Below are 27,027 nucleotides of genomic sequence, written 5' to 3' on the forward strand. Positions count from 1 at the left end.
TCTATCTATCTATCTATCTATCTATCTATCTATCTATCTATCTATCTATCTATCTATCTATCTATCTATCTATCTATCTATCTATCTAACTAACTAACTTACTAACTAGCTAACTATCGAACTAAATAACAAACTTCTTTATTGATAAAAATCTATGTATTTCTTTAACGCAGGGCTGGCATCCATTTCGATACGGTGATAAGGTAGCACTATCGGCATTTTGACTTATGAGTATTACGGCTTATTTCGGTATTGGTATTTTAGCAGTAACGGTAGCTTAGTGATAACGCTTGCCAAACTTGCTTTAGTGTCATTTTATTTGCAATATTTAAGGTTATAAACCTGCAAGCAGATTAAAAACATAGTTTGACATGTTTTTAATCTGTATTACGGCTTATTTCGGTATTGGTATATTTGCAGTAACGGTAGCTTAGTGATAACGGTTGCCAAACTTGCTTTAGTGTCATTTTATTTGCAGCATTTAAGGTAATAAACCTGCACGCAGATTAAAAATATAGTTTGACATGGTTACAGTAACTAAAATGTGTTCACTGTAACAACATATTGTTATCAAAAACAACATAATTGTTATTTTAATTCTATTAAACAATATTGCTGTTATTGTAACCATTTTCATGTTCATGGCAATTATAAATTTGAGTATGATTCACTGAAAAATAATTATTTTTTCAATAACTAAATAATGTTAACAATAAAAACATATTATGTTACTTACAACCATTTAAACTTACCAATAACCATTTTATGTTATGTTGTTATATGTCTGTTGGTACATGACAAAATAACTTTAGTCACATACCTCACACATATTATTTTGTGTGTGTTGTTTTACGCGACAATAAAATTAGTTTGAAATAATTCGCATTTGGTTTATAACATTATAAGTATAAATATTTCACTTTGTATAGTATAATTAACATATGTTTTGTGAATCAAACTGAATTTTTGTAAATCGTTTCATTTATTGTAAGTTTTTACTTTTTTGCTTTTTTTAGAAACTATAATTTTACTAATTCAGTAAAAAAAATTGGATTTCAATACATATTATTAACAAAATTTTGATCACGTTGGATCATTAAATAGTATAACAAATAATACTAAAGTAAATAAAAATATTATGATAAAATAATTCAACTGTATTAAATCATAATATATTAAAATTGTAACAATAACAATAATATATTTAGACTACAATCATAATTTAAACCATAATATGTTGCTCTTAGAACATGGTTATCACAACCATGTTTTTTCTCTGCGTGTGCAAATATTAGAAGCCAAATACGGTTTCATCTGTTCTAATTATTAATGCCTGCTTCGGAAAATATTCAAAATCTCGTTTAAGGAACCCAAGCTATCAGAATCATGCACATCAATTCAAGGCAGCTAACAAAATATTTTTTACAAAAAATTACAGGCTTAAATATACACAGCCATGAAAAACTGTTTTGATTTCCCCTAATGTGTGCTTAAGTATTTTTTCGACTGAAGAAAAAAACATCTTTGCAATTTATAATTCTTTTCAATGATTATTAACTTTTTATCATAAAAACCACTTAGAAAAACTAAAAAAATAACGCACACACAAAATGATTATGTAGCATTTATGTTAAACACTTATTTTAACGCAAAAACTTTTTTTGTGCCATCTATTGTCTTATACAATTTTTTGGCAAATTATACTCAGACAGATACAAAAAAAGCATTGAAAATACTTGGAAAACGGAAAACACACACATAAGAGATAATGAAAAAAATTTGTTTGGAATCTGAAGGGTGTGTATGATTCTGATTTTATTTCAGCTTTATGATTGTTTTTGTTATTGCTCATCATATAGGATTATCAATATTATCCGTTGTATCATAATTTTTTATTAGGTTTATTATTGTTATGGCAAAAAATTTTTGTGTGATTTTGTTGACTACAAGTTTACACTATCTGAGAATATTTTCTGATGTACATACATATACATACATATGTATGTTTGTTGTACATTTATCTCAGATAGTAATTTTATTTGTTTAAAAAGTTAATGTAAAAGCTGCTTAAAACATAACATAAGTATGAAAAAAAATTGTCCTTAACACAATTTCCCTTATACGTACATACTTATTAGGAAACGGAAACAGCAAAAGAAAATTTAAGAAATTAAATTAAAGCAAAATTTTACTTAGATTTTTTCGTTATTTAATTTATTAAATTTTAAATGTGGGTGGGTTCCCTTTGTTACTCTTATCACATTTTGTGTGTAAGTAAATATTTAATGCTTTCGGCCAAAAGTATTTAAGTCAAATACAATTAGTAAAAAAATATATTTATATTTTTAAGGTTATATTCCTTTACAAGACAAAAATTAATGCAACACTAAGCAAGAATAAATAAAATATTAATTTTTGCGTTTTACCATTTTCAGTTGTTTATGAAAATTTATTCACAAAACTCTCCTCTTCCCATCTGAGCAAAGGTAAGATATTCACTTATTGAATTCATTGTTTAAAATGTTTTCTATATTAATGATTTCATTGTGAAGTTTTCTTGTTGAGCAAAATAATATTTGTAAATGTCAATAATTTTCAAAGAATTTAAGCGGAAACATTATGTAAATGTCAGATTGTTTAAAATGATGCTTATGATTATTCAAAACAAAGTTTAGGGAAAGCAGAAAATCAATATATATTGAATAATACTTATTAAACAACTATATACAACGAATTCACATACATGTTACTTTTGCAAACTTTCTTAATATCAAAAAAAAAAAAAAAAAATATCGAATACCTTAAATCTATCAAATCTCTTCTACAGGAATTATTTTTGAATCCAAAATATTTGCAAAGTATTAAATAAAACTTATGTATTCCTTCTAATATAAGTCTTTCGATTTGAAAAATCTAAAATACTAACAATAGCAATAAGAGAAAACAATGAAAGCATTTATATCAGTTTTCTTAACGTCTTAAAGTTAAATCTATCTAAAATGTAAGAATAAAACTTAACCAAAAAGTATAATAAATTTACCGCCACAACTTAAGAACAACAATAACAAGCAGCCAAAAAAAACATCAACAAAATCAATTTAATCTTCAACGCAAAATATTTTTGCCAAGAAAAACTTCTTAGGTTTTTTAATTTTTTTTGTTGGCGCAATAAAAACAATGACAGACAGACAGACAAAACTGAAGACGAACAACCTAAAAAATAAAGAATATTTTATATATGTATGTTACTAAAAGAAAAATTTAAGAGCGAAATATCTATTTAACATTATTTTTTATTTTTCTTCATGTTTATGTTTATTATTAAAGTTGTAGTGGCAGCCGTAGTGGTAGTTGACGGTTTTGCTTAAAGTTTTCCTTTAAATAATTACATACACAATTACTATGTATAATACATGTGTATGAAACCACTTTGTTGCTGTATGCATGTAAAAGTAGGAAACTTTTCCGTAGAGCAAGATTGTTAGGGTAAATTACAGAGTTATAAAAGAAGTATTGGGAATTACGGAACTAAACTAAAACTGAACTAGAACGGAACTAGAATAGAACTAGAATAGAACTGGAATAGAACTAGAATAGAACTAGAATAGAACTAGAATAGAACTAGAATAGAACAAGAATAGAACTAGAATAGAACTAGAATAGAACTAGAATAGAACTGGAATAGAACTAGAATAGAACTAGAATAGAACTAGATTAGAACTAGAATAGAACTAGAATAGAACTAGAATAGAACTAGAATAGAACAGAATAAAACTAGAATAGAACTAGAAATGAACTAGAACTGAACTAGAACTGAACTAGAACTGAACTAGAACTGAACTAGAACTGAACTAGAACTGAACTAGAACTGAACTAGAAATGAACTAGAACTGAACTAGAACTGAACTAGAACTGAACTAGAACAGAACTAGAACTGTACTAGAACTGAACTAGAACTGAACTAGAACTGAACTAGAACTGAACTAGAACTGAACTAGAACTGAACTAGAACTGAACTAGAACTGAACTAGAACTGAACTAGAACTGAACTAGAACTGAACTAGAACTGAACTAGAACTGAACTAGAACTGAACTAGAACTGAACTAGAACTGAACTAGAACTGAACTAGAACTGAACTAGAACTGAACTAGAAACTAAACTAGAACTGAACTAGAACTGAACTGAACTAGAACTGAACTAGAACTAAACTAGAACTGAACTAGAACTGAACTAGAACTGAACTAGAACTGAACTAGAACTGAACTAGAACTGAACTAGAACTGAACTAGAAATGAACTAGAAATGAACTAGAACTGAACTAGAACTGAACTAGAACTGAACTAGAACTGAACTAGAACTGAACTAGAACTGAACTAGAACTGAACTAGATTTGAACTAGAACTGAACTAGAACTGAACTAGAACTGAACTAGAACTGAACTAGAACTGAACTAGAACTGAACTAGAACTGAACTAGAACTGAACTAGAACTGAACTAGAACTGAACTAGAACTGAACTAGAACTGAACTAGAACTGAACTAGAACTGAACTAGAACTGAACTAGAACTGAACTAGAACTGAACTAGAACTGAACTAGAACTGAACTAGAACTGAACTAGAACTGAACTAGAACTGAACTAGAACTGAACTAGAACTGAACTAGAACTGAACTAGAACTGAACTAGAACTGACTAGAACTGAACTAGAACTGAACTAGAACTGAACTAGAACTGAACTAGAACTGAACTAGAACTGAACTAGAACTGAACTAGAACTGAACTAGAACTGAACTAGAACTGAACTAGAACTGAACTAGAACTGAACTAGAACTGAACTAGAACTGAACTAGAACTGAACTAGAACTGAACTAGAACTGAACTAGAACTGAACTAGAACTGAACTAGAACTGAACTAGAACTGAACTAGAACTGAACTAGAACTGAACTAGAACTGAACTAGAACTGAACTAGAACTGAACTAGAACTGAACTAGAACTGAACTAGAACTGAACTAGAACTGAACTAGAACTGAACTAGAACTGAACTAGAACTGAACTAGAACTGAACTAGAACTGAACTAGAACTGAACTAGAACTGAACTAGAACTGAACTAGAACTGAACTAGAACTGAACTAGAACTGAACTAGAACTGAACTAGAACTGAACTAGAACTGAACTAGAACTGAACTAGAACTGAACTAGAACTAGAACTGAACTAGAACTGAACTAAAACTGAACTAGAACTGAACTAGAACTGAACTAGAACTGAACTAGAACTGAACTAGAACTGAACTAGAACTGAACTAGAACTGAACTAGAACTGAACTAGAACTGAACTAGAACTGAACTAGAAACTGAACTAGAACTGAACTAGAACTGAACTAGAACTGAACTAGAACTGAACTAGAACTGAACTAGAACTGAACTAGAACTGAACTAGAACTGAACTAGAACTGAACTAGAACTGAACTAGAACTGAACTAGAACTGAACTAGAACTGAACTAGAACTGAACTAGAACTGAACTAGAACTGAACTAGAACTGAATTAGAATTGAACTAAAGCTGAACTAGAACGGAAGTACAATTGAACTAGAACTAGAAACGAACAAATTCATTATTCTTTTCTTTTAAGTAAATAAATTGAAAGAGAATACAGTAGTTTTCCGATTTAACGACCATTCAATTCTACGAACATCGCATTTAACGAACTAGCTAATTTTTCCTATTGACTACTTTAAATAACGAACAAAACTTGTTTTTTGTACTCTGTTTAACAAACTAATAAAAATATTATTATTTAAATTAAGATAAAATGATGAACTTCGAGAAATAACTTTAAAGCTCATGACAGAATTAAAAATACAGCGATTAAATTCGACACAAATATGGTTTGAAGGTGGGTATATAAGATTCGGAATTTTGTGTTTTGTACTATTTTTATAAAAAAAGAATAAATTTTTATAAAATACATTTAAAAAATATTTTATGTACCTATTTTTAATTATTTTCCTACCAAAAACCCACGTTTTACTTAGTACTGCATATAACGAACTTTTCAATTTTACGAACAGGCCTGACAACATATGGGTTCGTTAAATCGGAAAACTACTGTATAACATAGCTCTACAGAAGTGTACTCTCTGTGAAAGTCCTGGTCAATGGAATAATCTTGTATCATTTTTAGTCAAAAGTCTGACGCTCTAATTGCAATATTATTTCTCAAACTATCGTTGAAAACGAATCGTATATAATAATTTTTTATTTGTTGTTTTAAAATATTTTTAAATATAGTTTAATTTAGTATTTATTATTCGCAACTTTGTCACAAAATACAACAGATTTTAAATGAGGTTTTAGTTTTCATTTCAGTTTCACTATCTTTTCTAGTTAAATTTTTCTTATAAACAATGAAAACAGCTGGTATCTTTTGTAAAACTAAATAAACTAAACAATGTAAAATAATTTACAAAACTTTATGAAAATGATTATTTAGTGTCAAGTAAACTTGTTATACATTGCTAACAAAATTAAACTACAACAAATATTAGATCCTACTTGTCATCTACTATGTATGTATTCCTGCCGCTAAGGGTGTTAAAGATGATTATGATGATGGCGATGATGCTTACTTACTTCCACTTTAATTAACTTGACAATCATTAAGTTGCTCTTGATGTTTCTGATAATAATGATATTGTTAGTTGTAATTTTCACATTTTCTTAAATGAATTTTTGTTTAAAAAGACAATAGCATTAGATTTAAAACAATAAACAGAGTGTGTGCAAACGAAAAACAAAAGTTTTTCTTTTAGTAATAATTGAATTTAGATGATTTTAAATGCGTTTGTTGGAAAACTTTTAAATGAATCTGGTAAGATTTTCATTTCTTTTCAACTTTTAACCACTACTGTCAAAATCTTACGTTTTCAATTTAAATTAGAAAATATAGAAGCTGAAATTAACTAAAGTAAAGCTATTGTTTACACAAATATATTAAGTTTTCTTTTCTTTCACTTTTATTTATTTTTTCCAAATTCATTTACAACTTTTTTAATCCACCATAGAGTGTGGCATTACATTTATACACTTTGTTAACTATTTGCCACAATTAATTAGATTTTTTTTTGCAGTTGCCAAAAACCTTAAATTTTGTTAAGGGGAGGAAAGTATTATTTTGTGCATAAACATACATAACTATAAAGTTTTAAAGTTTTAATTGGTGTATTTAAAGTTTTTTATTTAGCAAATGTATAAAATATTTTTTTGAACTTTACTGAAAAGTAATTTTATGATATGGGGGAATTATGAGTCACTAGAATGCATAAATAATATACATAGAAGTCATGAAATATTTTATATATATATATGAAATTTTTAAATAAATATGAAATTTGGAATTTAAAGTAGTTGCTGTAATTTTGAACTAGAACTTGTCTGGAACTGTAACTTCACTAGAGCTAAACATGAACTGAACTAGAACTGAACTAGAACTGAACTAGAACTGAACTAGAACTGAACTAGAACTGAACTAGAACTGAACTAGAACTGAACTAGAACTGAACTAGAACTGAACTAGAACTGAACTAGAACTGAACTAGAACTGAACTAGAACTGAACTAGAACTGAACTAGAACTGAACTAGAACTGAACTAGAACTGAACTAGATAGTTCAGTTCTAGTTCAGTTCAGTGCATAAATAATATACATAGAAGTCATGAAATATTTTATATATATATATGAAATTTTTAAATAAATATGAAATTTGGAATTTAAAGTAGTTGCTGTAATTTTGAACTAGAACTTGTCTGGAACTGTAACTTCACTAGAGCTAAACATGAACTGAACTAGAACTGAACTAGAACTGAACTAGAACTGAACTAGAACTGAACTAGAACTGAACTAGAACTGAACTAGAACTGAACCAGAACTGAACTAGAACTGAAATAGAACTGAACTAGAACTGAGCTGGAATTTAACTAGTACTGGAAAGTTCACTTCCAGTACTAGTTAAGAAGGGAAAATTTTAATGTCGTTGATATATGAAATCCTAAGTATAACTTTTCTAATTAGCTTTTTAACGAAAGTAAATATAAGAATATAAGAAAACAAAACAGAATTATATTTCAAACATCCTGCAATACTACATCATTGATCAGAAAGGAATATCCTTTTCTTACACTCTCATCCAGACTAAATGGAATATTATTTTGTTTTTGAATTCGTCGTTGTAGTTGTTTTTGTGGCTGGCGTGGCTTTATTCTATTTATACACAGTGTTTAAGATTAGAAAAGTTAATAAAAAAATTTTAATTAAGGATATATAAAAATCCTTTTTTATCCAGGCTTTTCTAGTTCGGATTGCTAAGAAGATTCTTTACTTAATGGAGATTTTCTTATGATCAGACAAATGGGTTTTTTTATATTTTAAGAATATTACTTAAGTCCCACTGTGCCTTATAAAACCTTAAAGTCTATTGCTTTTTCCCTTTACTACTATTAGGTTTTTACTTTGTGGCTTTTTGATTTGTGCAATTTTTCTTCGTATTGTTACTGCTGCTGTCGCTTCTGTTGCTAGTGTTTTCTCTGTCGTTATGTTTTTGTGCATCATTTTTGCTGGTAGAACTTATTTATGGTTTATTTGATTTATTTATTTCATGGTTGTCTCTTTCGAGGTTTTTTGTTGTTGTTGTTTCATTTGCTATACATTCGCTACTTAATAACTTAATGACATTTATATATTTATATTGTATGTTTGATTTTTTCATCATTTTGTGGCATAAACTTTTTTTAAATGTCTCCTAAGAGCAGCCACCACTTTTTTAGATAAAAAGGGTTTTTTTTTTGTTGTGTGCGACATATTAAAGTTGTCTTGTTGTTTATAAGTTTCTAGCAGGAAATGAGTTTTTGATTGCTCGCTCCATTGTTGTTGTATGCCTGTCATTTTGCTGTTACATATTGCAAATTGTTTGGAATATTATAGAGTTTTTTTTTTGTACTTTTTCAGAATAGTCTGTATAGAAATTATAATTTTATTATGATTTATTTTTTTGTGATTTTAAGTGATCTGGGAATTGTTTAAAGTTTTAAAAGCGCAAAAAGAGCACTTCTTTTTAATTTGTTTATTTTAGTTTCTTTGAAAGTTTTTGAATGCCTCTATAGTTGTTGTACCCATTACTATTATAATGGGAAGAAATACAGCATGTTTCGAAATGCCTGTATACACTTTATTATTTGTTTAAATTATGAAGTTTTAAAGCAAATATGTTGTATAGTTGTTGAATACTAATCCAGACTTGAGATTGTCGGCGTATTTGTATAAAACCCACCACAAAAAAAACTAGGACTATAAGGGAATAAGTAAGAGTTCTATATACGGATGTGCAGAATCTTATTTAACCTTCACCATTGTGTGTTTAACAAATGAGTCAGTACCAAAAAGTCCTCTTTTATATCTACATTCAATATTATGAAAAATTCAAAAAGTACATTTTTAACAAGTTAGAGTGTTATATTCGGCTGAGCCGAATCTTAAATGCCCTCAACCAGCTTCTTTTATATTTATACTTTTCTAATTGATCGGATATTTGTAGAAATAAGTTTTCTCATGTCTTAAATAGAAAAATCCCAAGATTTAAATCCATTACAATTGCAAGATTTATTAAACATTACAAACGCCATATTCTTTATCGCGCTAAGCGATAATTAGTAATTTGCATGTATGCATGTGTTTGAAAGATTTAAGGATTTTCAAAATACATATACATATATAATTTTATTCTACACAAATTGATAATGCAACTAGTTAAATACGGTTAAAGCGTTTTTAGGGGAGGGACCTATTATAGGAGCTATGACCAATTATACACAGATTGTAAAAGATCCTTTAAGCTAAATTTCTGTACATAAAAGCTATATTTCTGAAGGGAACCTTGTATGGGATCGACCGCACCCATGTTGTGAACCGATCGTGAGAAAATCTTGAAATAGAATTTTTGTATACAAAACTAATATTTGTGCCAAATTTTGTATCAATAGTTTTATTTGGTAATGTGCGTTTAAGGAATTTTCGTAAAAGGACTTTGTATGGGAGTTATGTCCAATTGTGTATATCAAGACAAAAAAAATTAATTTGTAACATTTTGTGAAGATATCTATATTGCGACGGAAGTTATTACCAAAAAACCAACTTTCCGGGAATATGTTCTTTTGTATGAGAGGTATATGGAAGTGTGGTCGGATTCTGGTAATTTTCAGCAGGGATCGAGCTTTTGTGCTGAAAAGAACGTGTGGTGATTTTAATGGAATTATCTGGCATTATTCCCTGAAAACTGATTTCAACAACAACAACATGGCTTTCTCGACTCCGCTATCTATAAGGTTCCAGAATATATACACTTTATAGGGTCGGAAAATTTTATTATAGAAATTACAAACGGAATGACAAACTTATAAATACCCTTCTCTCTGTTCGATAAGAACCAAACGATACGAACTGAAAGGTTATTAAACAATTTTGAATATTATATAGTTGTTCTTTTTTTCTTCAATTTAAGAAAACTACACTCTTTTTAAAATTAAGTTAATTCCTTTTTATTAAAGTCACAAATTAATTTGTCGTCCGATCATTAATTTAACATGTTTATTTGTCACATACTGACACATTTAATAGAACTGTTGACAATTTTCTTCTTGTCTATAAAATGTGTTTTTATATATTTTTATAAAAGTAAAAGAACATTAAATAAATTTATAACCGTTAAATTATATAACACTATACATACACACCCAAATAGAACAACATTATTAACTTTATAGATACAAATAAGCATATACATATGTATGTATTTATATTCTCGTGGATATATAAATACAAATAACTTTAACAGAGACATTTATTTTTTCACAAACTACTCACAACACCAGATGTTATGGTTGACTAGTGAAAAAAGTCAATAAATATTTAAAAAAAAATGGAAATTTTATATGAAATTTTAAATACAAACTGAAAATGAAAGTACTTTAAAAAAGAAAAATATATATTATATCTATTAGATAATCATGTGTTAAGTTACACCGTATTGTTATTAATAGTTTTTTTACTTGTGATACACATGTACATCTGTTGCAATCTCTCTGTTTCTATAACTTTTAGAGGCACACTTCGAAACTGTCATGAAGACAAAAGTTATGACAAGAAAACAACGAGTAAAAATAAAAGAAAAATTAACTGATAATTATTTTTCCATTCATTCATGCCATAATTTTATGTGAAATTTATACTGAAATATGAAAATTGATATCTCAACTCATTGAATTGGGGGTTCAGTTCATTACGGATCATCATCATTATGAACAACATTCTCTAGCAAACGTCCTCATCTTATAATCAGCCACATAAATAATGAGTTGTATTAAGTATGAGCTGTAACTATGCTGGTTGCTTGCCGCTTGTATTAACAGAAATGTATTGGTTTTCATAACATGATGCCCTTATTATTCCTTTTCAACTTTTTAGTTTTTTTTCACATAAAATTATTTTGTTCGTTTAACTTCATCTAAGTAGGAATCAAAAGTAATTTTTTTAAGAAAATATACATGTGCCCAGCAAAAACTCGGTAATGGCTTGTACTTGCTTAGCCACTTACTTTTCAATGAATATTACTTACCGTTAGCAATTCTTTTAAGTGCTCTTATATCGACTTAAGCGCATGGCCTAGGATAGTTAGTTACTAACCAATTAACTAACTAACTAACTAACTAACTAACTAACTAACTAACTAACTAACTAACTAACTAACTAACTAACTAACTAACTAACTAACTAACTAACTAACTAACTAACTAACTAACTAACTAACTAACTAACTAACTAACTAACTAACTAACTAATTAACTAACTGGCTGACTAACTTATTAACTAACTAACTAACTAACTAACTAACTAACTAACTAACTAACTAACTAACTAACTAACTAATTAACTAACTAACTAACTAACTAACTAACTAACTAACTTACTAATTAACTAACTAACTAACTAACTAACTAACTAACTAACTAACTAACTAACTAACTAACTAACTAACTAACTAACTAACTAACTAACTAACTAACTAACTAACTAACTAATAGCAAATAGCTTTGGTATTATAAAAAAGTCTTATTGTGAGTTGAGACAGCGAACTAACGGACAAAATGCGTAGGTTCATAATCTGTGTAAGCATTTTTTCTCGTTTTTTACTTTTCAATGCATGTTTTTGCTGGGTATATAAGGTTTTTGAGTGACACTTTTAGTATGTTGTTGTTTTTTATTTCAACTACTTTCATATATTGTAGGGGTGTGTTTTAAAAATTAATATTGTCGTCAAACACGAGGAAGAAGAATTGATTGTTGTTGTTGTTTTTTATATAACCCATAATCATATAAAACATTAATGAGTCAATAATTATGTTGGTTTTATGTTCTTTTTTTTCTGGTTTTTATTGCATTTGACATTTGGTTGTACTAAGAAGAATTTTGTAATTTATACCCTTAAAATTAAATAATATATAGGAATATGTTGACCCCTTGACAATCTTATAAGTTGTTGTTTTTGTGGCCTAACCCGTGAAATTAATATAAAAACTAATCACAGATATTTGGTAACTGAAAGAAATGCCATAAACTCTAGAATTAATACTTATAAGGGATTTTACTTTATACTGGTTTTAAAGTAAGTTCCTCTTTAGATGAAATATTTAGAACATAGGAATTTTGTTCTTTAAAGTTTAAACCTTGTATTGATAAATGAGTAATAAAGTTATTGATAATTTATTACATAAAGATTTTATGGAAGAAGTACTTTATAAACTATAAATAAATTTCTAATAACTTTATGAATATTTTCTTACCGATGAAAAATGTTCGCACCATGATAATGATAGATATTAGTTTATCATTCCTAAGAACAACAACAAAGTATATATATGTATATTCCATTTAAAATTCTAAGTCGATTTAGTTATGCCCGTCTGTCTGATTAAAGGTCCTCCCGGGGCATGTGACCTTGGTGAAATCACCACCCGGGGTAAAGAGGTGCAACCAATACCTCTAGTCTGCGGGACTATAAACTGTGATGTCAAATGTATTCTCGGCTTGGCTTATGAATGGTTTAGCATAAGGTCTAACCAGAGCATCAGAAAATCTGGGACTACGGATGACTAGATGACCGCAGGAATTTCCTGGCTTTTGACCTGGTTGTCACTTTTTTGGGATCCACGTAGTGTCTGTAGTTTAATACCCAAAATTGCGGCAAGAGAGTGTTGTTTTAAGGACTAATATATGTATTCATTCCATATATGTCTGGATTCTCTTGTAAACAGATGTCACTAGGTGATGTGACAGAGCAATCTGTTCTTGATTCCTTAACTCGTTGAGAATCTCATACTCTTCACGTAATGATGGGGATTGCATTTCAAATGATGCAATCTTTCATGTCATCATAAAGGTGGTCATCCTCCGGTATTTTTTCCTTGACGGGGTGTGCATTGGGATTGAGCCCATGCTGCCAGTCATTTCGCAATGAGGCTACTATGGCAAGAGATTAGATAGCTCGAGTACTTTAGCAAAGTGCCTGAACATAAACTGGCCCAGCCATGTACAAAAAATGCCACCTGAGTTCCTCATAGAAGGATTCAAGGGCGCGTGATAGACCGTTCTGTTTGTTTAACAAAATTGATTAAATTTATTTCGTAATCCTGTTTTCTTGTAAAAGGACTGCAAAGTTTTAAAAAGTTAATTTTTCAATAAATATATTTAAAATATTTCTACTGATCTTGTACAAAACACAATTAAAGAGAGAAAGGGAGAAAGAAAGGGAAGATACATGATTTTTCTTAATAAATGTTCTATAAGACTCATACTCTTAACACTGAAATTCTACAATTCATAAATTTCGACAGTTCAATGAAGAAGGAGGGTGTGTGTAGTAATTTTGGAACTGTGTTAGTATGCTTTAAAAATTTTATTTAAATACAATGAAATTTCATTTGTTTCTTTATAATAACACAAAAAAATTATGATGAATTTATTTAAAAGTAGAATTTAAGTATTTTTTATGAAACCAGCCGGTTACAAAAATCCATTTTATTTAAAAAAATATTTGTAGTCTTGAAATAAAAAAAATAAACTTTCCTTAAGAAGCACATTAGCAAATTCTCCTTTATTTCCTTGATTCGAAAGGAAATGCAAAAATAACCCAAAAAAAACGTATAACTGAGGGAGAGAAACAAATCTACAACTACCCCCATGATTATATTCTATAAATGATATGCCATCTAAAACAGTAAATGTATTACCCAAAAAACAAGAGTTTTTTTTTTATAAAACAACTTCCTTTTAGTATCTTAAAAATAACAAAGAAAGGAAAAAAAACTTCAAGCATTTGACTCTTGTGCCTTTAATATTTTTTGTATAGCAGGTCTTGCACTTCTTTCACTCCTCTTATGTTGATGATGAGGTAGAATGATGTTTATGTGACATTTATTTATCATGCACGGAGGAGGAAAATTGCATTTAGCAAAAAAAAGGGTCATGAACAAAATGGAAAAAAAAACAGATACAACAGCTTAAAAAAATAATAAAGAATAAATAAAGCAAAATGAGAAAAAAGCACAAATGCGCGCTTATTTTTAAACACAACATTTAATGCAAAACACAAATAGCATAAAACTACATATATCGGGGGCAAATTTGTTTTTTAATTAAACATGTGCAGAAAATATGTTTTTTAAAACCTACACTACACTATAGGTGGGAGGGTATTTTAGGTTTGTGGTGACGTTAGTAATGTACACCTATTAAAGATGTTTATGATTGTCCCCATAAAACCTGTATTCAAACTACAATTTTGTAGCATCTTTAAAAAATACTTTTTAATTAAACTCAAAGTTGATGAAGGGTATTCTATTGTCGTGCTTGCTCACTATGCTTTCCTACTTGTTCAATTTTTCGCTTTCTATATTGAAACTGTTAAATAAAAATATTTTTCTGAAGCAAATTGAGTTTAAAAATGTAAACATATTTATTTCAGAGCATTTATGACCTAAACTGTTAATATCTGCAGTTCAATGCTGTGTTTGCAAAACTATAACGGATGTTGATAATTAAATGATGGATATTTCTGAAAAAATAACATTTGGTTTTAATAAAACAAAAAGCTATTAAAAATATTTTGCTAAATATGTGGCATATTGAAGCCAATTTATTAACTTATTTTAAATTAGGAAACCTCCCAGTAAAATATTTTCAAATTTTGGTAATGAGTATTGTAGGTAATATACTTATTTCATACATTACTTGGTAATGAGTTGTCGTTATCAATAACATGAATTATTTTTTAATAGAATTTGTAGTCAATTGTTTATACCGTATGTATAATATAAACTTCCTTTTAGTATTTTGCTTCTAACCGTAGTCTATTTTGGAAGTTCTTTCAAGAAATGTTCATATTTACAGTTGTCTGGAAACCATTCCAGATATAATGTTAAAATTACTTTTTAATGGGGCATCGAGTAGCAAACGTAAAAATATCAGTAAACCCTGTTTTAAATCCGGTAAAGTTCGGTAAACAGCATTGTAACCAGTTATTTTTTTTATATCGTTGAACAAAAATAAGTAGTTATTCACCCAAAAAGTAACTACATACACTTCTCCAATATTACTTGTCTACTTACCGGATAAGTAAAGATTATGCTGGGCAACTACAAGCAAATATGTTGACTGCATTGGTCTTACTGATCATTACCACGTCTAACACTTAAATTAATTTAGATATTCTGCAAAGTCATTCTCTAAAAAGTTAGGCTTTTAGAGAGTAACAGTTTTATTCAAAATAAGTGTTACCAAAACCTAAATATTATACTCCTATTACAAACTAAATATCTAAATATTTGTTTTAAACTGAAAAAAAATAAATAAAATTGGAATTTTATAAACTTATAACAAACACACTGCACTTGAGATAAAATACTAGAAACATATTTATATTAAAAATGTTAAAGTTCAATATTGGGAAAGTTGTTTTTCACTCCCTTTTTGCACATATTTCCTAAAAACACCAACACATATACAAAAAAACACACGTGCAGTATAAATTATATACGAGGAAAAAATGTATATATTACGATATATGAAGGATTTATTAGGTTGGTCCCTCAAAAATATTTTTCAGTTAAGTTCTAGTTCAGTTCAGTTCAGTTCAGTTCAGTTCTAGTTCAGTTCTAGTTCAGTTCTAGTTCAGTTCTAGTTCAGTTCTAGTTCAGTTCTAGTTCAGTTCTAGTTCAGTTCTAGTTCAGTTCTAGTTCAGTTCTAGTTCAGTTCTAGTTCAGTTCTAGTTCAGTTCTAGTTCAGTTCTAGTTCAGTTCTAGTTTAGTTCTAGTTTAGTTCTAGTTCAGTTCTAGTTCAGTTCTAGATCAGTTCTAGTTCAGTTCTAGTTCAGTTCTAGATCAGTTCTAGTTTAGTATCACTTCAGTTTTAGTTTAGTTCAATCCTTCTTCAGTTTTAGTTCTTAAATATCACCTTAATAGTTTTGGTGATTTTTAAAAGTCATTACGCTAGAGAATTATTCGAAATAACTTTGGTAATAGGATACTTGGCTAATGTTTCTGATTTTTTTTTTGGTTACAAAACATTTTCGTAGACCTGTTAAAGCCTAACTAGTAAGTGTATATGTTTAATATGTACTAATAAATAAACATAAAATATTAATTATTATAAAAGATGTAAACACATTCTTATACTATTTGAGACAAACATGGTAACACGTACATGTATATTTTTATGTTTTCAAATCTATATAAATATTATAGTCTGCAATTAGGGGTTTCTGTTTACTGCAGGTTAAAATATTAACAAATACATTTTGTAACAAAATACTTAAACTTACTAAAATGTGTGCACATTTTAAGGCTACAAATAGTACGTGTTAGGTATTTATCTTAAGCAATATGGATAATTTCTTTTTAATATTCTAGGCACATAGTGGGACATGTTTATCTAGAAAGGGGAGGAATTTTACAAGACTAGGGTAGTTGTTAAGGGCATAATATTATTAAACATTTAGATGATGGAAATTAATGGAATTAATAAAAAAAGATTACCAACAATTGTAAACATTAATTTAAAATATCCTGTCTGTTATCTAAAAATATTTTGTGTTTATCAGATATGTTTGGAATTGATATAAGTCAAATATGTATAATAAACCAAACTAAAATGTTGCTTTAAACATGTCTGTTTGTCTGCCTTACAAATGTTGCTTTGTTTGATAAGGAATGTTCGAGTTTTTTTCATGGTCTTCTCAGAGTAACAGCTGGATAATTCGGCTTGGAGATTGTTAAACTTTTTTTCGGACTTTAAAATATAAATAAAAAATCAAGTTTGTGTTATTTATATTTTGTAAATAAATTTGTTAAATATTTGTTTGTAGCTTTGAGTTTATGGCCGAAGGGTGGGAAATGCATATAATGTACCCTCGATAAGTAGACAAAGTACATAGACAATTTTTGTTTAAATAATATCATTAATTAGGATATTGCTGTGTAAACAATTTACACTTCATAAAATTTAAAATACAAATTTAATGCAGACACATAAATTTTAAACAGATGCCACCATTTGGACATGTATGTTGAAAACTTTGTATTTAAAACAAATAAAAAAAGTATGAATTTATAGTCGGACATTGCCGACCATACGATACCCTACACTAGTCAGTATGTTAAAATTTTGATTTTTTTTTAAATAAAGCATTTAATTTGTTTAATTGTGGAATATTTTTACTTATTGTTGAAAAAAAAAAAGATTTTCTACAAGAGGGCTCATAGGGGAGAAGGGGTAAATATGGGCCTATACTTATAAATTTTGGTAGATGAATTTACGTCTACTACAAAGTCATTTATGTAGATTTTAATCGTTTAATATGTAATTATAAGTTAATTTTGACCTTCAAGTCATTTTTTGAAGGGGAGTCTGTATGGGGCTAGGGTCAAATGAGGCCCGATCACAATAAAAATTATTATTGTCATTTATTGTTCTATAAAACTAATTTTTGCTAAATTTTTGTTGACATTATAAAACATTTAACGTACTTATGAGCCTAAAGGCCTGATTCGGGGGGTACGGTTGTATGGGGGCTAAGAGAAATAATGTACCTATTTCGACATTTTCAATAGCGATCGTTTTTGAACCAAAAAAAGAGTATGTGCCAAATTTCATCAAATTATCTTGAAAATTGCGACCTGTAGCGTGCGCTCAAGGTTTACATGGACACACAGACAGACAGACAGACAGACAGACGGACATAGGTAAATCGACTCAGAAAATGATTCTGAGGCGATTGGTATACTTTAAGGTGGTTCTAGGACCAATATTTTTGGGAGTTACAAACTTCAGCACAAACGCATAATACCCTCCCCCCTATAGTGGTGTAGGGTATAAAAATATGAAATTTCAACTCTTTGATAACTTTTTTTTTAATATTAATATTATATATAATTTAAAGCTTTAAAAGAATTGTTAAATTCGTTGCTAACTCCTAATGATATTGTCAAATTATTTTTTGGGGTTTGTGATTTTTGTTATAACAAAAAATTCAACTCAACACAACGTGACAATTTATATTAACTACGTGCTGCCATTTGTATTATAAGCAACTTGGTATAAGGGAAAATATATGCATAAGGATTTCAAGAAATTGTCATGTCCTTTAAGATTCATCAAGAAACCAAAAAAAAAAAAAAAACAAAATCTTAAGTTTATTTGAATTGAAGTATGGCTACTGTTATTGTTTAAGATTTATTTTGTATTTTTCTTTATTTTCAGATACTTGAATATGAAAATATAAAATTAAATTGTTTATTTTTCTTAGAAAAAGGTATGTATATAAAAAAAGTTTGATTTAAAATTTTAAAAATAAAAAAAAAAATAAGAAAAGCTAAATAACAGCCATTAGTAAAAAGTTGGATTAGTAAAATTTTTATTTGAAGAAGATACTTCTAAAATATCAGCGTTATTTGTAAATCCCCCTCAATGTTAGTTTGGTAAATATTGTGGAATTTTATATATGTTTGACGCAGCTCAAACAGTTCTATAGAAGTTCGACTCAACTTCAAAGGTTCTTAAGATGTTTAAGGAAAATTTAACTATATCACATCAAACTATTCTACAGATGTTTAATAAACCTCCATGTGTTCTACGAATACTTGTAAAATCCAAACTATTATATAGAGTTGAAGGAACCTCAAACTAAAGTTTAAGAAACCACAAATAGAAGATTAAGGTACCTCAAACTATCCCACAGAAGTTTTATTTATCTCAAACTGTTCTGTAAAATTTTCAAAAACCTCAAGCTATTCTTTAAAAGTTTTTAAAGAAACACAATTTTCTGTATGGAAGTATGAGGAAAGTTTGAGAAATCTCAAGTTGGACTAAACTAAAGGACTTTATTGATCTATAGTTTATAACAAGTAAGTGTGCTATATTCGGCCGTGCCGATTCTTAAATACCCTCCACCAGATGCTTTTATATTAATAATTTTTTATTTGGTGAAATATTTGAGAAAATAAGCGTACTCATGTTTTTTAATAACACAACTTTCGATATTTCAATATATTTAATAATTGGCATGTGAGTTAAATGTTTAATAAAGTTATAGATGATTTATTGTAGAAATTTTATTTAAAAAATTTTGAATACTAAACATAAAATAAGCGACTAATTGTTTATAATTATAGTTATGGGGTAATTGTTTATAATTACATGTGGAAATTGCTTTCGATTTACCGATCGGATAAAGAAATTGACAGTAACATTTCTGAAGATAAACAAGTTAGAGTGCTATATTCGGCTGTGCCGAATCTTAAATACTCTCCACCAGCAAGCTTCTTCTTATTAAAAACCATTTAACTATGAGATTTTTTGATAACTCGACAAAAGTTTTGTTTCCGTAATGAAGGTACTAACATTTATTCATGTATGGAACTAATTTTGATTAGGCCCAGAAAAATTTATATTGAGTTTCGGTTGTGGACCTCTTACGGATGCCATGACTTATTATGAAAAGATCATGCAGATGCCAAAAATTAGGAGAACGATTTGTGTATTTTTCCGACATCAGTATTTACAGTGAAGTAAATATGTTTGAGTGATTTTTTAAAACGATTTAAATGACTGTAAATCAGAAGTATGATCAATATCAGGCCAGTTTGAAAACATTTTATCAGAATGATCTATCTATACAGAGAACATACTCATTTCGAATTTTATCGAAATATTATCATTTAATAGTGAACTATGTAGTAATTAGCAATTTTCAGAAATACGCATTTATGTAAAATTTTATCCCGATAACTTTGATTGTCAATTTACGTTTAAATATTTTTCAGAAATGGACCATGTTTATAATGTATATGTATATATGTATAATGTATATAAAGACAAAATTCAAAATTCTGCATCTATATCATTATTTGGTAATTAATATTGTGAATCTAAGTGATTCTCTGACCTAGTATGACAGCTATGACCAAATATGGACCGATCGTAAAACAATTTAATAGTGAATTTATGTATATAAGAGCTAAATGTATGGATATCAATATTTGGTTATGAGTTATATGAGTTATATTTATTCTGATTTTTCGGGAGGGAACCTTGATTGGAACTATGACCAAGGATGGACCGATCGAGAAAAAAATTTAAATAACATTTATCCGTATAAAAATAGTATTTATGCCAAATATTTTATGGGTATCACTATTTGTTAATGAGTTATGTGCTCTAAAGTGTTTTTCTAAAAGGGACCTTGTATGAGAGCCATGATCAATTATGAACCGATTGGAAAAAATTTCACAATATTATTTCTCTTTATATGAGCAACACTTGTGCCAAACTTTATATGGATTTCTTAATTTAGTAATAAAAAGTAATTTTCGGGAGGCGACCTTGTATGAGAGCTATGATAAATTATGAACCGATCAGAAAAACCTTTCACAATAGTATTTGTATGCATATGTGCAATACGTATATCAAATTTTATGTCAATACCTTAATTTTGTAATGAGTTATGTGCGTTTAAGTGATTTTCGGGAGGGGACCTCGTATGGGAGCTATGACCAATTGTGGAGTGATCGCAAAAAAATTTCACGGTAACATTTTTTTTTTATATGAGAGCAATACTTGTACCAAATTTTATATGGATATCTTAATTTAGTAATGAGTTATGTGCGTTTAAGTGATTTTCCGGAGGGGACCTTGAACGGAAGCTATGACCAATTGTAGACCGATCGGAAAAAAATTGTACGGTAACACTTATGTAGATAAAAATTATATTTTTGCCAAATTTTGTATAAATATCTTAATAAGGTAATGAGTTATGTGCGTTTAAGTTATTTTCAGGAGGGAACCTTGTGGGGGAGATATGAGCAATTGTGGACCATTCGAAAACAAATTTACGGTAACATTTATGTATATAAAAGTAATATTTGTGGTAAATTTTGTATAAATATCTTAATTAATGTATCTCTGACAAAATTTATCAATTTATCAGCAGAATTTTTGTAAAAAGTACAAATAAATATGTGACAATCGCCATTTTTTCGAGATTGTCTAAAATTTTTACTCATAACTCTGAAACTATTTCACTGATCTCGCTGATTTTCAATACCAAACTGCTTAGAATATTTTGAGTAAATTAAGTATATGGAGTTTTTGCTTCGTTTTAACGTGAGCGTGTTTTATACAGACAGACAGACGGACATATATAGATCGACTCAGAATTTCATAAGGATCAAGAATATATATTTTGTTGTATCTTAGATGAATATTTCTTAGTGTTACATATACCCTCTGATAGTGGTGGAGGGTATAAAAATATGAACTATTCTGAAAAAATTTCAGGAACCACAAAATGTTATATTAAAGATGAGCAAGATTAATATTTTATAAAAGTTTAAACTTGAACAATAAGCTTATTCTACTATCACTAGTTCATTGACTTAACTATAGACGTTTTCTGCTCTTTAATATATTTCAAAGTAGTTCCAAAATAGTTCATAACAGCTGAATATGTATCAGCTTTTAATTTCTAGATCTGGTAAAAATCGTCTATTATTCCAAGTTATTGTATAATACAATTTTAGGAATACAAGTTTATGTAAAAAAGTTAGTTTAACTACTACAAGGGTTAAATTCCTATTTTAATCTATAAATATTTTGAATTTTTTATTAGAGCGAAAACAAAAGATTAAACATTTAAACAAAAACTACTAATAAATATACATATATTTAACATAAGCCAGGACCATTGCATAGAATATGTGAGTAAGAATATAAATATGTTTAAGATCATATTTTTTTTTTATTTTTGATTAAACTCATACTAGGAAAAAATAACAACAGCTCATATTAAAATCTTTCTTTCATATACATACCACATATTCATATCCACACAAGCAATTTTGAAATAATTTTTTTATGAACTGTTGAAAGTCGACATTTATCTTAATTGTATGTCCATGCAATATATGGCAGGGAAAGAATGAAAAAAAACATAAAATCTACGTGTACTAGAAAATGCTGTAAATACTTTACTACTTACTACTGGAACAATAACAACAACCCTCAACAAAAGTATAAATGTTATAAACTTCACCAGCGTCTATCAAGATGTTATTTGTAGTGGTTGTTGCTGCTTGGTTGGTTGGTGTTCTTAAGGACTCACACATACTTAACTTCGACAAAAAAGAAGGAAAATAGACACATAAACATACTATATGCAACGAACATACATACAAATGTATATGTATGTTTTTGTTTAGCTAAAGATACTCGTACTAAACAGCACGTACTTTATTCTGTAGATTCTTTTTTTCTATTTTATTTTTCCATTATATCAAGGTTTCCTTCTATGTACCATTCTAACAGATGACTTTGGATTTTAAAAAATCTTATCCACAATCTGTTACATATATCGACCGTCAGGTTATGAATGTTTTTCTTATCCTGTATTGGAAAAATGTTAATTTAAAAGAAATTAAATAATTGCAATTTTTTTGTTTTATATTAGGTTAGGTGATAATCTTACATTTTTAACATAATAAAGAAATTTGATAACAGTTCTAGTTCAGTTCTAGTTCAGTTCTAGTTCAGTTCTAGTTCAGTTCTAGTTCAGTTCTAGTTCAGTTCTAGTTCAGTTCTAGTTCAGTTCTAGTTCAGTTCTAGTTCAGTTCTAGTTCAGTTTTAGTTCAGTTCTAGTTCAGTTCTAGTTCAGTTTTAGATCAGTTCTAGTTCAGTTCTAGTTCAGTTCAAGTTTAGTTCTAGTTCTTTTTTAGTTCAGTTCAAGTTTATTTCTATGTTAGTTCAAGAGCTGAATATGAATCATTAATTTTTGATTGTAATTTGTTTTCGAAAATGAGAATTGAATGAAATTTGAATCAATTCAAATGAATTTGGTAAAAATAATTGCAATTCATTTCCAATTCAAATGAATTTGACATGAATTTGAATTGCAGTTCATTTCCAATTCATTTGATTTGAATTTATTTTGAATTAATTCAAATGAATTAGAAAAAGGAATTGGTGATTCAATGAAATCAAAAATAAGTCGCAATCAATCAAATTCAAAGGCACATCTAGATTGAATAAAAATGGAAATTCCTGCAACCAAAATAATAATATTGTATACGAGAATTAAATAGCCATGTCCTGGGTCCGCACCTCATCAAAGAAAACATTTTTTTTTGGGTATATTTCTTAATGAAGAGCAGAAAGTTCAAGTACTCTGAACGACAAAACAAATTTAATATTCGAGATGCTTAAAAATTTTTAAAATTTTGTGTTTTGATTAAAAATATTTATGTTATATTTATTTAAAAAAAATAAAACTATCTTTCACATATGAACAATTCTGCGTAAAAGAATGAAAAATCAATCCAATCATTTCAATTCAAATGAATTGGAAATGAATTGCAATTCATTTGTTAATCTCATTTAAATTAGAATCGAATTGCAATTCATTTCTATTGGAAACGAATTGCAATCAATGTTTACCAAAATAATTTGAATTGACTCAAATTTTATTTAATTCATTTTTATTATAAAAAGAATTAATTCAAAAACTGTTCATTCAATTTACAAATAATTCACGAGTTAATTCAATAATTAATGATTCATTTAAAGCTGTTGTTAGTTCTAGTTCATTTCTAGTTCAGTTTTAATTCAGTTCTAGTTTATAGTAATTCAGTTGTGCTAGCACTAAAATGGTTTGTTGGTTGAAAAGATCTTCCTTAAATGACAGACACATCTTTCTTCGAAAAACTACGCTACAAACTCTCTTAATTTTCCATTTTAAAATACGCAACAACTTAATTACAAATTCTATCGACAATTTTACTGCCACCTTCATTATTGTCTATTGCACTTTCGCTACGCTTGCACTCTTTTAAAGCAACAAGAAGAAACTAATCTAGTAAATATTGAAACGCAAAAGCAAAAAAATTCTCTTTTGGTAAAAAATTCTGCAAAATCTGACATCGTATGTATCATTACCACAACATTCCTATGGAAAGGCACAATATGAAAGTTTATATCCTCTTGAATTTCAATTAAAACAAATCAGAATCCTGTTTGCTTTCGTTACGAACAGTCCGTGAAAGTTGTTAAACCAAAGTCAAAACCAGACAGACACAAACACAGACAGATAGTGAATACATACAACAAGGATTAAGTGAATAACTAAAACAACAAACTAAATAAAAAGTAAAATGCAATAGATTGCAAAAAGATAAAAATAAAAAAAAACTATAAACAAAAAGGATTTTATAGTGAATTTAGAAAAGCAGAAATTGAAACCACTACAACAACATCTTTAGCAATATCATCATAATTAAACTTGTGTCTAGTTTGTTGTTGTAGTAAAGAACTAGTAAAAGTGGTGTTGGGAGTACGAAGTGTAGGAGTGAGAGTGACTGACTGGCTGGCTGACTGACGGATAAAAGTGAGGTTGGTGGCATATTAAAACGAATGAAATGAAAAACTGCACAACAAAAAAAAAATATTTACTCTATGAATGTCCTGTCAAACATTATATATGTGAATATAACACATACAACTATATTTAAATCATAATATTTTATTCCTTCATATTCCTTGCTGTTGTTTTCATCGCACTTCTTACTTTTCATTCTTTCTCAACTTCAGTTTCTTCTTCTTAAACACTTGAAATGTCCTTATTATTTTCTGTGTTCGCATGACTGTTAAGATGTTATTTGCTTATTGTTTTATTTAGTTCAGTTCCCCCCAGTTTTTTTGTTTTTCATTTCTCCTTCCTTCCCTTGTCTTCTAAATTTTATTACTATTGCTGTTCAAACTTAAGAGTCGCTGTATAAGTGTGTTATTTTGTATCCTTTAGATTTAATATTATTGATTATAAGCCTTGTATTATTTAGTTTCCTTAAGTGCGTGCGCACTGTATTTTATAAGTGTCCGGTTATTTTATTTAAAATGTGCGTTATTGTTTCCGTTTTAAATTGTTTCTTTGCCAGTAAACAAAAACAGAAATTAATTTTTTAATTGTTTCATGCATGAGTAGAATTGCATTGATAGTTTTTTTTGTTATGCTTCAATTATACTATTAATAAGGAGGGATTGTTAGAAGGGGGAGTTGCTTATTTAAACCCTTCCAACATTTTTTTCTTATAGCAGATATAAATTTTGATCCTACACAAATCAAATAAGAATTACTTGTAAAAGTTGAAGTCTGATCTTATATTCGTCCACCTACAATACTATTGTAAAGCGTCGAGGATCATGGGACCCAACAATAAGATCTGCTAATAAAACTAATTTAGTTTTGTAAATTACTCAACCATATATATTTCCTTGATCAGAAAAGCTATCAAGATAAATATGCATCGACATTGGTCCTTAAGTGGTTATAGTTTAAATATAGGGTCCCATATAAGGTCAAAGGTCAAACGTTTTATATACAAATCAACTTGCGAAATGTTTCCACATCGACAGGATCAGTAAAAAGCACAAAAATTGGATTTAAAAATTTTGTTAGAGGGGTATATTTTCCTTTCTCCCAAGTGGTTCCACGAATGTACTAGAAAATTTAACATAATTAAGAGTTCAAAGCCCTATTCGTAGGTACGGTTTATGGGAGCTAGGCGAAATATGGGACTCATTTTAAAGAGAATTAATCGATGGAAAAGATTATGAGCCAAGACACACAGACGAACGGACATATCTAAATCGGTTCAGAAAGTGATTCTGAACCTATTATGGTGGATGTATGGCTAATATTTTTGTGTATCATTATGATCTCAAAAGCCCTATTCGTACGGAGGTACAGATGTACAAAATAATTCAGAAAGTGATCCTGAGCCGTTTGGTGTTTTTTTATTTTAGTTTATAAAAACTTCAGCACAAATGTATAATACTTTAACCACTATTGTTGTGTAGGGTATAAAAATAAAGTAATTAGGTATTTTACATACGTTCATGACAATCTGTATATTCTAAAGATAGAATAGATCTATATATGTTTAAGATAGTTAAGCTATGTGTACACGTTTGTCAGATCTTACAACGTTGGCAGAACGCTGTGAACTTATAATATTTGTTTTGAAACTTTGTCAAAAAAAAAAAAAAAAAAAAAAAAAAACAAGTAAGAAGTTATAGTCGGGCGTGGCCAACCATATAATACCCTACACCTGTATACGAATGTAATGTGAATTAGTTTTTATAATGAAGCATTTAAGTTGAATTGTACCTTGCCTTAGATATAATTAAGCCATTTATTGTTTAATAAAACTGTGGATATTTAATTAAAATTTTGGTGAGGGCTTTTTATAGGGACTAGGGTCAAATAAAGCCCTATAATTATGTAGTTTAGGAGGGTCATCAAGGCTGGTATAGAACATGGTTTTACAGCTTTTTGTCGAGATACGAGTATATTAACATAATTTTGAATTTAAAAGCCCTAT

General features: G+C 28.6%; 1 protein-coding gene across 3 annotated transcripts in view; it reads left to right on the forward strand.

The window, feature by feature from the left end:
• LOC111682318 (neural-cadherin-like) overlaps nt 1-27,027 on the forward strand; it is a 138,853-nt gene that overhangs the window by 22,436 nt on the left and 89,390 nt on the right. Inside the window, exon 2 of one of the 3 annotated variants that reach the window (XM_046956549.1) lies at nt 18,863-18,914. The exons of 1 other annotated variant lie outside the window; for it this stretch is intronic. The gene's annotated coding sequence lies outside the window, so the exon portion shown is untranslated. Of the gene's footprint in view, nt 1-18,862; nt 18,915-24,296; nt 25,040-27,027 lie in introns of those variants that run through there. One more of the 3 variants, XM_046956546.1, reaches the window with a different exon arrangement.

This window comes from Lucilia cuprina, chromosome 2, assembly GCF_022045245.1.
Source record: "Lucilia cuprina isolate Lc7/37 chromosome 2, ASM2204524v1, whole genome shotgun sequence".
In the NCBI taxonomy this organism is placed as follows: Eukaryota; Metazoa; Arthropoda; class Insecta; order Diptera; family Calliphoridae; genus Lucilia; species Lucilia cuprina.